The following is a 14,056-nucleotide window of genomic DNA, read 5'->3' as shown; positions in this document are numbered from 1 at the left end:
GAATGTCATACCTTTTCAGTCTTGCGGGTCCCCAGTGTCCTTGGTGTTGCTAGAAAGCAGAATGTGTTCTTAAGCCCCAGGAATCTGTGAGAGCACTGTCTCTTTAAATATCCAAAATAGTCAAGCTGCTTTTAAACCTTCAAAATGGTGGTGTCCTCAGGACCGGCAAAAGTCCACAGCTCAGCCCGCCTTTCTCTTCACCTTCTCTGCTTATTCCCCAGCCACTGTGCACAGTCCTCCATGCAGTCCCTGGTTAGCAGGGCTGATTTTTTGGTTAATTCTTAGGTCCTACTACCACTCGGGAATCTCAAAGCTGTCTGTGCCATCAGGATCGCTCAGGATCACTGCCAGATCGTAGCTCCATAAGTCTCCTTTTTTGGTATTTTCATACAAATTCTTCTGCTAGTTGAGGTTTAGTCCACTTCTATATCCTTCCTTTCAACACTCAGGGGTCCAGGATTATCTTCTGTGTCTGTGTTAATTGGTTTCCCTTTTCTTTGTTGAAGAGGGTCTGTGTAGTCTTTCTGCATAGTCCACCATCTTGCTGGTCTCCCCCAACAGGGTAGTTTTAAAGAACAGAAAGTTATTTCTCACAGTTCTAGAGGCTAAAAGTCCAAATCAGGGTCTTGGCCCTGTTAATTCCTTCTACTGGCCTCTCTCCTAGTTTGTGGTAACTGGCATCATTCATTGGCATTCCTTGGTGCCTGCCTTCCCCTTTGTATGTCTCTATGTCTAATCTACTTCCCTTTAGAATCCAGAAGTGATTGCATTTAGGACCCACCCTACTCAGGCGTGACCTAATTAACAGAACAAAGAAATCCCTATTTTCAAACAGGATCACATTCACAGGTTTTGTGACCACTCCTTGGGTTTCTGAGGTGGTATCTCTATGGAAGTATATTGTTCAGTCTTCACAGGGGCCAGGAATTCAATATATATTTTTGGGTGATACAATGTAATCCGTGACAGTGAAGGAATCACAGCATCATCTTTGTCCACAAAGAATAACATATTTGTTATCAATCCCAAAACAACTGCTCCCATAGCCCACCACAGCTATGTTTGAGCTTTTTGTTGCAGCCACTGCATCAATTTATCTCACTGAGGATCTTTCCCTTTTTTGCTGACCCTCTACTTTATCAACCCATTATGTTATGGCAGCACTAGACAATCACAGAGAGAGCCCAATCACAGTTGAGCCCAACCATAGGAGAACCTAAGGCAGCAGGTATCTGGGAGAAATCACCTAACAGACATCCTAAGCAACCACTCTCCACATTCTGCACTTGCACCAGGTTGGGTGTTGAGGAAGCCAAACACTTGGAAGACACCCTATGAAACCTTGTTAAGAACCCCACCCACTGTGTCCTGCTTCACTCTTGACCCAGAGTCTTTGCAGGCAGAACTTGTAGAGAGAGATGGAGTTCCTTCCATAACCTTGAGATAATTTGGATTTTGTTCTAGGAAAAAGTTTGTTTCTTCAGTCAGGCTTAATGCTATCTTTCATCAGATGGAACCCTGATGGCCTAAGTCTGCACTTCTTCAGGGCGTCCCTGAAAACCCACACCAAAAACAAACCAAACACTGCCATTGAGTCAATTTCTACAAATAGCACCCCCCCACACACACACACACACTGAGTTTCCAAGGCTGTAAATCTTTGTGGAAGCAGACTGCCTCATATTTCTTCCACAGAGCAGCTGGTGGGTTCAAACAACTGACCTTTTGGTTAGTAGCCAAATGCCTTAACCACTGTACCTCCAGAGCTCCTTCCTGAAACCCACAGGAGCAATAAAATGCTGTCTTCCATCAATATGTCTGTTCAATTAGTTTCACCTCCAAATCAGTTCTGTCATTTTTCTCCTTACTTTGTGGTTGCTGGAAGCCTCCTCCAACAAAGATGTCTATATCCTAATTCCCAGCACCTGTGAATATGTCTCCTTACATGGTAAAAGGAATTTTACAAATGTGATTAAATTAAACATCTTTTGATGGAGAGATTACTCTAGATTATCCAGGTAGGCCCAATGCAATAACATGGGTTCTTATAAGAGGAAGATCAAAGCAGTAAAACACCAGTTGCTTTCTAGTCAACTCTAACTCATGGTGACCCCACATGTGTGAGAGATGAAATGTATTCCATGGGGCTTTCAATTGTTGCTTTTTTGAAAGAAGATCACCAGGCCTTTCTTTCCAGGCATCTCTGGGTAAACTTGAACCTCCAACCTCCAACCTTTTGCTTAGAAGGCAAGCACATTAACCATTTCCTCTATCCATAAAAGGGAGGCAAGAGAGTCAAAGTCAGGCAATGTGATGATAGACGTGGAAGTTGGAGTAATGCAACCACAAACCAAGGAATGTGGGCGACCTCCAGAACCTGGAAGAGAACAGGAAACAGATTCTCCCCTTGAGCCTCCAGAAGGAATCAGTCCTGCTGACACCTTGATTTTAGCCCTTTTGTGATGCTCTTTGGACTTCTGACCTCCAGAATTATATGATTAATAAGTATGTGTTGTTTTAAGCCACTCAGTCTGTGGTCATTTGTTACAGCAACAAGAGGAAATTAACAGAGTGGTCACACTCTACTAAACCTGCTAGAGATAAAGTGTTATTCAAGGACATGAGTGAGATGATGAAGAGAACATGGAATCCTTCCAAAAGAAATTAGAAGCACATCCCTCCCCCTTACTGGAGGGAAGACTAGACAAGGTAACCTCTCCCACCTCCAGGGCCTCATCTGTGGTGTGTGTTAGCAGTACTTACTTTGGTAGCTTCATAAAACCAAACCCACTGCCATTGAGTTGATTCCAACTCATAGCAACCTCCATTGGGTTTCCAACAGGGTAAATCTTCACAAAAGTACATTGCCCAGTCTTGCTTCCGTGGAGTGTCTGGTGGGTTTGAACCACCAACCTTCTGTTTAGCAGTCAGATGCTTTAGACACTGTGCTACCACAACTCCTTCATGAGAGTATTAAAATTCAGATAAGATGTGGAGGATGCCTAGGTAGATAGGTAGATAGATAGATGAGAAATAGATAGAGCTGGCATTGAGTTGACTCATAGCGACCTCATGTACAACAGAATGAAACATTTTCTGGTCCTGTGTCATTTTCACAATCGTCTGCATGTTTGAGTCCAATGTTGCAACTACTGTACCAATCCATCTCATTGAAGGTCTACTCTATCCCTCCTGGACCTCTGCTTCATCAAACATGATGTCTTTTTCTAGCAATTGATCCCTCCTGATGAAGTGTCCAAAGCAAGTTACTTGGGCAATGTTCTATTGTGACCCATAAGGTTTTCATTGGCTAATTTTCAGAAATAGGTTGCCATGCCTTTCTTCCTAGTCTGTCTTAATCTAGAAGCTTCACTGAAACCTGTCCACATGGGTAACCTTACTGGTATTTGACATACCAGTGGCATAGCTTCTAGCATCATAGAAAGCATGGAAGCCTCACAGTAAAACATACTGCCAGACAAGTTATGGAGAGGGTGCATGATAGGTGCTAAGCAGATACCTCCCCTAAAAAAGAATGTTGTTAAAAACAAGGGGACTACCAGAGGGAAACAGGGTTTGTGTGAGCCCCTTAAAATCTGGCTGTGGAAAGCCTTCTGCTTCCCTTACTCTGAGATAGCCTTGTCTCATCTCTGGGAAGGAAAGAGACTGACGTGATCTCCAAGAAGAATTTTGCATCCTTGTGCTATTTTCACACACCATTTCCCATCATTCCTCTACACCCCAACTCATGGGACGAGGCTGAGCAAGAAGACAATTCTGGGTCCAGATAGATTCTGAACTGGCTTGCACTCATGGGCAAGGCCTTGAGCACGAGTGTGTCCAAACTTCAGCATCCAGGATGGGGCTGGGAAATCAACAGAAGAGTTACCTATCCTCAGGGACCTTCCCTCCAGGCCTTCTACCTAGTTCTATCAGAGGCAAGATACCACTTCCTGTGTCTTTGAGCTCTCTAAGGACCTTTCTCCACTTCTTTGTCTATCTCTGTCCCTCGAGCAACAACATGGCACCTTCCTTCCTTCCAACTAATGTGGGCAGATGCAAGCTATTGATTCTCACTCCTCTATGGCAGCACCCACTCAGCCTCAGATCCACTTTCAAAATGCCTTTCCCAGGCTCAGCCCTAGCCTGGGGCCACCACCTTACCCAGGGAAGTTGACAGATGAGGGACTGTCCCCAGGGCGCAGGAACAGGTGAGTAATCACTGCAACCATTTACTCAGCCTTCCTCCTTTGTAAGACATGAGTCCTTCACCAACTCAATGACTCAATGAAGTAGGCTCTACAAGCCAGGGGAAGTGCCCAAGATTACAAATCAGCATGACTGGGATTTGGACCCACCCTCGCATCCAAGCTTGAGTTTATTACAGCTACCTTATACCTTACTGATAAGGGGGCATTGATGGTTTAGTGGTAGAATTCTTGCCTTCCATGCAAGAGACCCAGGTTCTATTCCCGACCAATATACCTCATATATATCTACCACCACCGGCCTTTCAGTGGAGGCTTGTGTGTTGCTCTGATGCTGACTAAGATGGATTGGCAGAAAGGCCTGGTGATGTACTTCTGAAAATCAGCCAGTGAGAACTTTATGGTTCACAATGATCTGATCTGCAACCAGTCACGAGGATGGGGCAATCATTCCATTGTGTGTGGGTCACCGACAACAGCTAAGAACAACACCCTTCCTGTCAACTCCCTAGCTTCTGCAGTGTTCTCTTTGCCTTTCTCCATGCTGTTTCTCTGTTGAGCAGTTGCAGATAGAAATATCATCTGCAAGCTTATTTATATCTGCCAAGGCTTCCCCTGTTTCTGAGATGAATGACTCTGATCAGACATGGGATGGAGGAAGTTCCTTTGTTAAGTCCCTTTGCTCTAAAGCATGACAGCAGATGTTGTCAAGGGCCTTATATTTGGGAAATAAATGTTATCCCATTTTAAGGATGAGTAAACTGAAGGTCGGATAGATGAAACAACTTGCTCAAAGTACACATCAGTGGGTGGCAGAGCCAGGTATGTTTCCTAAGTCCTTTCCACCAGGTAGCTCCACTCATGCTGGAGGCACCTGAGACTGTGAAAATGACCTCACAGAAGACAGTCATACTTGTTTTTTCAAGAGCCCATTTATCTACCCATCCATCCATATAATATTAATTTAGCAAGGAATCATGCTGCATGCAACATATTATGACATGATCCCTAAATTTGAGGTATCTACATTCTAGTTTATGTGGAAATGGATTAATAAAGATGTATTGATGTTATACTATATTGAAAACTATAATAACTTCTTTTGTAAAATATCTGCCCATCTACCTATGTCCTAGAACAGAATGTTGTTAGCAAAATTCATCCAACATTGATAAACACTTCCACCAAGCTAAGAGATTAGAGCAATCTTCATCTTCCCTTTTATTTCTGTATTTTACAACTGTTCTACCTCCAACATTTGTAACTTCTGGTAGCATAGTGCCTAAGGCACTTGACTGCTAACCAGAAGGCCAGTGGTTCAAACCCACCAGCCACTCCTCAGAAGGAAGGTTTAGCAATCTACTTCTGCAGTGATACTGCCTCAGAAACCCAAGGAGGGGTCACTATGAGTTGGGTCTGACTCGATGGGACATAACAACAACAACAACCTAATGTTGTTGTTGTTAGGTGCCACTGACTCAGTTCACTCATAGTGAACCTATGTACAACAGAACAAAACACTGCCCAGTCCTGCACCATCCTCACAATCTTTGTTATACTTGAGTCCGTTGTGGCAGCCACTTTGTTAATCCATCTCATTGAAGGTCTTCTCCTTTTCATTGACCTTCTACTGCATAGTGGCTAAGACACTTGCCTGCTAACCAGACGGCTGGCGGTTCAAACCCACCAGCCACTCCTTGGAAGGAAGGTTGAGCAATCCTACCTCCGTAGTGATACTGCCTCGGAAACCCAAGGAGGGGTCGCTATGAGTCGGGTTTGACTCCACGGCACATAACAACAACAACAACAACATACTTTCTCCAGGGATTAGTCCCTTCTGACAACATTGCCAATATATGATAGAGAAAGTCTGGTCATTCTCGCTTCTAAGGAGCATACCACCTGTACTTAACAGCTGTACTGAACAGATTTGTTCATTCTTCTAGCAATCCATGGAACATTCAATATTCTTCACCAATACCACAATTCAAATGCATCAATTCTTCTGTGGTCTCTTTATTCATTGTCCAGCTTTCACATGCTTATGAGGCTATTGAAAAGAACATGGCTTGGGTCAGTCCACTTTAGTCTTCAAAGTGACATCTTTGCTCTTTAGCCCTTTAAAGAGGTCTTTTGCAGCAGATTTGCCCAATGCAATGCATCTTTTGATTCCTTAACGTCTGCTTCCATTGGCATTCATTGCAGAGCCAAGTAAAATGTAATGCTTGTTCACCCAAATTACAATAAATAATAAAAAATAAAATAAAATAAAAGAATGTAATGCTTAACAACTGCAGTCTTTTCTGTTTATCCTGATATTGTTTAGGGTCCAGTTGTAAAGATTTTTGTTTTCTTTGTATTGAAGTATAATTTCTACTGAAGTTTGTAGTGTCTGATCTTCACCAGAAAGTATTTCAAGTCATCTTCACTTTCAGCAACCAAGGTGTGTCATCTGTATATTACTGGTTGTTAATGGGTCTTTCTCCAATCCTGATGCCGCATTCTTCTCCATATAGTCCAGCTTCTCAGATATTTGCTAGCTTGAGTTAGTATAGTGAAAGGATATAACCCTGATGCCCACCTTTCTTGATTTTAAACCATGCTGTATCTCCTTGTTCTGTTCTAACAACTGCCTCTTTCTCTATGTACAGGTTCCTTATGAGCACAATTAAGTATGCCAGAATTCCTATTCTTCATAATGTTATCCATAATTTGTTATGACCCACACATTTTAATACCTTTGCATAGTCAATGAAACATCTTTCTGGTATTTTCTTTCAGCCAAGATCCATCTGACATCAGCAATGATATTCCTAGTTTCACATCTTCACCTGAATCTGGTTTGAATTTCTGGCACTTCTCTGTCAATGTACTGCTACAACAATTTTTGAATTATCTTTGGCAAAATTTTACTTGCTTGTGATATTAATGATATTTTTCAGTAATGTCCGCAATTTGTTAGATCACCTTTATTTGGAATGTGTACAAATATGGATATTTTCCAATCAGTTGGCCAGGTAGCTGTCTTCCAAATTTCTTGGCATAAGCAACTGAGTGCCTCCAGCACTGCCTCCGTATGCTATAACTTCTCAGTGGTATTCCGTCAATTCCTCATTTTTTGCCAGTTCCTTTAGTGCAACTGGTAGCATAGCACCTAAGGCATTTGACTGCTACCAGAAGACTGGCAGTTCAAAACCACCAGCCACCCCCTGGGAGGAAGTTGGGCAATCTACTTCCGTAATGATACCACCTTGGAAACTCAAGGAGGGGATGCTATGATTTGAATCTGACTCGATGGCGGTGAGTTTGGTTTTTTTTTGTTTGTTTGTTTGTTTTTTGGATTTTTCTTTTTTTTTTAGTGCAATTTGGATTTCTTCCTTCAGTAGCATCAGTTCTTGATCATATGCTACTCCTGAAATGATTGAACATTGATCAATTCTTTTTGGTGCAGTGATTCTGTGTATTCCTTCTGTCTTCTTTTGATACTTTTGAATTGTTCAATATTTTGCCCATAGAATCCTTCAACATTGCAACTCAATGCTTGCACTTTTTCTTCAGTTCTTTCAGCTTGAGAAATGCTGAGCATGTTCTTTCCCTTTGATTATCCAACTCCAGGTATTTTCGCATTTCATTATAATACTCACCTCGTCTACTGGAGCTGCCTTTTGAAATCGTTTATCTCTTTTACATCATCATTTGTTCCATTTTCTTTAGCAATGTTCAAGAGCAAGTTTCAGAATGTCTTTGATATCCATACTGGTCTTTTCTTCCTTTCTTGTCTTTTTAATGATGTTTTTCTTTCTTCATGTATGATATTCTTAATGTTATCCTACAACTCCTCTGGTCTTAGGTCTTTGGTGTTCAATGAGCTAAGTCTCAACTTCAAATGCTCTCTAAGTTTAGGTGGGATATACTCAAGGTCATATTTTGACTTTTGTAGATGTGTTTGAATTTTCTTCAACTTCAAGTTCAACTCGTATGTGAGCAACTGATGGTCTATTCCACAGTTGACTCCTGGCCTTGTTCAGACTGATGATATTGAGCTTCTCTATGGTCTCTTTCTCATATTAATTGATTTCATTTCTGTGTGTTCCATCTGGTGAGGTCCATGTATTTAGTTACCATTTATTTATGCTGTTGAAAAAAGGTATTTGCAATGAATAAGTCATTGGTCATGCAAAATTCATGTGTGATTCCAACATCATTTCTATCACCAAGGCTATATTTTCCAATTACCAGTGTTGCTTCTTTCTTTCCAACTTTCACATTCTAATCATCAGTAATTAGCAATATACCTTGATTGCATGTTTGGTCAGTTTCAAACTGCACAAGTTGATAAAAATCTTCAATTTCTTCATCTTTGGCTTTAGTGATTGGTGCATAAATTTGAATACTAATTGTTAACTTTTTTTCTTTGTAGGAGAACGCATATTATCCTATCACTGACAGAACTGAACTTCATTATAGATTTCAAAATGTTCTTATGTGTTTATTTTTGTTTAATTGTGATTTAGGTAAAGGTTTACAGAGCAAATTCATTTTCTATTCAACAGTTCATACATGTTTTGTTTTGTGACATTGATTACAATCCTCACAATGTAATAGATCCCTTCCCACTTCCTCCCTGTGGTTACCTTTTCCCTGTGTCTTTCTTTCCTATGCATTCCTGCCCTCTGAGCTTCCTCCCTGTGGAACTGCTGCTCTTCTGATCTCCCATGGTTAATTCTTCTAGAAATATACCTATCTGATGTAATTTTCACCTCGTAGGCCTGTCTGGAAGTTTGGCTGGAAGTTAAATCATGGGAGTGGTTTCAATACCAGACCAGAAGGGTCATTAGGAGTCATAGTCTTGGGGGTTTCACCAGTCTTTATCAGACCATTAAGCTTGGTCTTTTTTATGATTTTGAGTTGTGTTCCACATTTTTCTCCCACTTTATCCAGAATCTCCAATTTTGACCCCTTTCTGAGTGGTTGGAAGTTGTAGCTGGGAACTATCTAGCTCTTCTGGCCTCAGGGTCATGTAGACTGAGGATCTCATGGTCCGCTAGTCCCATGGACTGATTGTCTCCATGCATATTTTATTTTCCTCACACTTCTTTGCTCCTGATGAGGAGAGACCAATTGTTGTATCTTAGATGGCTGCTTGCAAAATTTTAAGACCTCAGTCGCTACTCACCAAAATAGGATGTAGAACAGTGTTTTTGTGTAGCATTATGCTAATTGAGATGTTCTTTTTGGCAATGAATGCAATGTTATTCCTCTTTAATTTGTCGTTCCAAGCATATAGACGTGATTGTCCTATTCAAAATGGCCAATACCAGTCCATTTCAGCTTACTAATGTCTAAATATCAATCTTATTTGGAGCTATTTCTTCTCATTTTGAATCAAGCTACATCAACAAATGAAGATTCCAAAAACTTTACTCCATCCACGTCATTAAGTTCAACTCTACTTCGAAGAGGTAGCTTCTCCCCAGTCATATTTTGAGTGCCTTTCAACCTGAGGGGCTCATCTTCCAGCACTATATCAGACAATGTTTCCCTGCTATTCACAAGGCTTTCAGTGGCTAATTTTTTTCTGAAGTGGACCTGATCACATCCTTCTTCCTATTCTGTCTTAGTCTGGATGCTCTGCTGAATCCTGTGCACCATGGGTAATTCTGCTGGTATTTGAAATACCAGTGTCATTACTCCCAGCAACACAGCAACATGTAAGCCACCACAGTATGACAAACTGACAGGTGAGTGGTGCCTCTTTTATAATAGGGGCAGATTTAAACAAACAAACAGACAAACTTTTAATTGTGATTTGGGTGAAGTTTTCCATAGTGTATCAGTTTTCCATTCAACAAATCATACACATTTTTGTTTCATGTGGTTGATTGCAGTCCTTACAATGTAATAGCTTTCATCTCACTTCCTGTGTTTATCATTTCCATTCTTCCTTCTTTCCTATCCTTTCTTGCTTTCTGAATTGTGTCCCTAGGAAAATGTTGCTTTTTTTTTTTTAATCTCAGATGGTTGATTGTTCTAAGGAATGTGTATCTCCTTACTGTTATTGTTCACCTTATAGATCATAGATCTGTCTATTGTTTAGCTGAAATTTGAGCCATAGGAATGAGTCCAGCTCAAGCTTGAAGATAATCTAAAGGTCATAGTTTCAGAGGTTCCACCAGTTTCTATCAGACTAGAAAGCTGGTTTTTTTTTTTTTTTTTTTTATGATTTTGAGTTTTGTTTCACATTTTTCTCCCCGTCTCTCCAGGACTTCCTATTCCCTTTCAAAGTGGTAGTTAGGCACCATCTAGTTCTTCTGGTCTCAGCATCATGGAGGCTGAGGTTCACTTGGTCCATTAATCCTTTGGACAAATTGTTTCCATATGTCTTTGATCTTCCTCATTCCTCTCTGCTCTGGATGGGGAGAGACAACTGTTGCACCTTAAATGACCACTCACAAGCTTTTAAAACCCCAGTTACTACTCACCAAAGTAGGATATAGAACATTTTCATATTTTCTTTGAGGACTGCTGTGTCAACTGATCTTAATATCGAATAGGGGCAGATTTTTTAAAAATCTGTAAGAGAACCTACAGATTGGGAAAATATATTTGGCAGTGACATATCCAGCAAGAGAATATCTCTAAAATTTATAGAAAACTTCAATACCTCAACATCAAAAAGACAAGCAACCCAATTGAAAAATGGGTAGAGGACATGAACAGATAGTTCAACAAAGAAGATATTCAGGAAGCCAACAAATGCAAGAAGAAATGCTTCCGATCATTACCCATTAAACCAAACCAAACCCACTACCATTAGCCATTGGAGGAATGTATATCAAAATAACAATAAGATATCATCACATCCCACCAATAATAGCAAAGTTTAAAAAGACAGAAAATAACAAATTCTGGTGAGGGTGTGAAGAGATTGGCACTCTTATACACTATTGGAGGACTGTAAAATGGTGTAACCACTCTGGAAAATGATACGGTGCTTCCTTAAAAAGTTGGAAATAGAGATACCACTTGATCTAACCCACTACTATGTATTGCAGTGCAGTTAATTGCTTAATATGGCCCTTATAACCATAAAAGCCAAAATCAAACTCACTGCCGACAAGTCAGTCCTACTCATAGGGACCCTTCCTTGGGGTTCTGAGGCAGTATCTCTATGGAAGTAGATTGCCCAATCTTCCTTCTGAGGACTGGCTGGTAAGTTTGAACCACCAGCCTTCTGGTTAGCTGTCAAATGTCTTAGGCACTATGCCACCAGAGAGCTTTTTAAAGACTCCAGTCTCTTCCCTTTCTTTCCAGATTATCAATTTTCAAGGGTTGCTTTTTTTTTTTTTTTTTTGTAGCCTCTGTAGATCATTTAACTGGAAATGGACTTGAAGGGGAAGCTGTGTGGTTGGCAGAGGGAGCCCCCCAATCACCCTTGTTACTCTAACATACTTGCTATCTGAACCTCCATGGGCCACATATTCTTGTATGTTTGGACCTTTTCACTTGCAAAAAAGATAATTCCCATTTTACTTGCTTTATCAAGAGACTGAAGGAAAACATGAGATCATTTTATATTTGTATGCTGTAAATATGAAAATGAGGATTGCACTATTTACACTTAGAGTTGGGCTTAGGTGAGCCCTGTTCATCCTTTACCTGCTCCACCCTTTCCCAGAAGCCTCCCCCTTCCCTGAACCAGGTGGGGCAGGTACACATCTGGGATAAGGTTCTTATCTTGTTTTCATTTTCTCTTTCTATATTTCTAAGGGAAAGAGGCAAAAGAGGGCTTCTCTAACACAGCTGGATGTGCCTTCAAACTAAGCTTCCTCACTGTCCTTAGAGCCCAGGGCTGTTCTGTTACCTGTTTTTAGCGGACTGCTTGTCATTCTTGATCATCAGGTATGTTGCTTACCTTGCATTTCCGGTTGAAGGAGACACTTCCTCCATGACATTAGGCTACTTATCTGTCAACAATCCACATAGTTTACCTTCTCCTCCACCCACATCCACCACCCAGCCCTGGCCCAGCAAACAGATTAATTACCAATCTTGCCTTTGTACTAGAAGTATGGCTTGCCTTGGAAAGAACCATAAACAATAAACCTGGATGTTTGAAAACCAACCACATCAGCACACTTGTGGTGTTAAGTTAGCCCCAGAAAGCCTGAGATGAAATGCCAGGAAGATTCATAGAGATTCACTGTCTTTTCAAGTCTAAAGCCCTCTGTCCTCAGGTGGAAGCACCTTTAGAGGCAGGTGGAGGAGCCTCTGCAAGTCAGACAATATTTTCTTCCAAGTTTTCAGCTGCAGAAAAGCCAAACAGAGTCTGTGTCTCTTTGCAGCAGAACATCAAGTTCACTCCTCCCTACCTCCAGCCATAGGTACAAAGAGAGATGTCCATTTTCTCTACCTCTTCCCCAGGACCTCTGTGAGTCTGATGTCCCCATCTCATGCTCATCTTCAACCCTCTGTTCTCTGAATAGTAGAAGGTCCAATGTAGAAAAAAAGGAAGTTGTCAATGATTTCATTCTACTTAGAGCAACAATAAATATCCATGGAATCAGCAGACAAGAAATCAAATTATGTATTGTGTTGGGCAAATCTGCTGCAAAGGATAGTTTAAAATTTGTCACTTTGATAACTAAAGTGTGCCTGACCTAAGCCATGTCTTTTAAATCTCATATGCATTCAAAAGCTGAACAACGAAAAAAGAATTGATGCATTCGAGTTATGGTGTTGGAAAAGGATACTTAATATATTGTGGACTGCCAGGAGAACAAACAAATCAATCTTAGAAGAAATACAACCAGAATGCTCCTTAAAAGTGAGGGTAGCAAGACTTGATTTCACTTACTTTGGACATGTCATAAGGGAAAACCAATCTCTAGAAAAGGGCAATCTGATTGGTAAAGCAGAGGGTTAGAAATAGAGAGAAACCCTCACTGAGATGAATTGACACAGCCTCAACAGTGGACTCAAACATACTAAAGATTTTGAGGATGGTGAAGAATTGGGTAGTATTTCACTCTGTTATTCATAAGATCTCCATGAGTTGGTGATGACTTGCTGGCAACTATCGAAACCAAGACCCAATGGTACACCACCCTGGAATCAAATCAGGCTCTATTTCTTAGGAATAGTAAGAACTTGGGTGAGTCAGGCTCTGAGCCTCAGTGACTTGCTCTATAAAATGGTGATAATACCTTCCCCAGTGGGTTATCACCAGGTCAAATGAGAGAGCAGGTATATGTAGTTGTCATCCTTTGTCAACTCAGCAGATATAGGCTGCTTCAGAGAGTGGGTCCAGTTTTCTGAACACATTGAAGTAAACAAGACTTGTCACTTCACAATCTCCAGTCTCCAAGTAATGCTCAAAGTGGTGTGGGCAACCTATCTGGCAAGTCCCTGAGAAGCTGACCACATTTGCTGTAGATCCTTAGGCCAGTACTCAGCCCTGCCAGTAACACCCCTCATGTGTCAGCCTGGTGTTTGCTATGGGATTTCCTACTTTAAAAAAAAAAAAAAAACTACTGAGTTGTGTTGGGTATTGGTGGAGCCCAGGGAAGACATCCCCGAGAACCTGCCCTTGTAAGAGGTTTCCCCAATGTTCCCAGGGCTCTCAAGCACCTCCGTGGGAACTCTGCATAGAAGTGTTGCCGTAATTCATCTTTCTGCATGAGGAACCAGACAAGGAGCAAAGCCATGAACTCCCACTATGCTGAGGACACTGCTGAGAAGGTGGCTCACTGTTGTGGAAATCAAATCTCACTTCTCAAATCAATGCAATTTAGTCCACTTCTTTGATACCAACTGAGTAAACAAATACTGTCTATTCTATTCTAATT

Source organism: Orycteropus afer, unplaced genomic scaffold, assembly GCF_000298275.1.
Source record: "Orycteropus afer afer isolate SDZICR_OR568_19922 unplaced genomic scaffold, OryAfe1.0 scaffold00179, whole genome shotgun sequence".
NCBI classification, from domain to species: domain Eukaryota; kingdom Metazoa; phylum Chordata; class Mammalia; order Tubulidentata; family Orycteropodidae; genus Orycteropus; species Orycteropus afer.
This window is presented reverse-complemented; position numbering follows the sequence as displayed.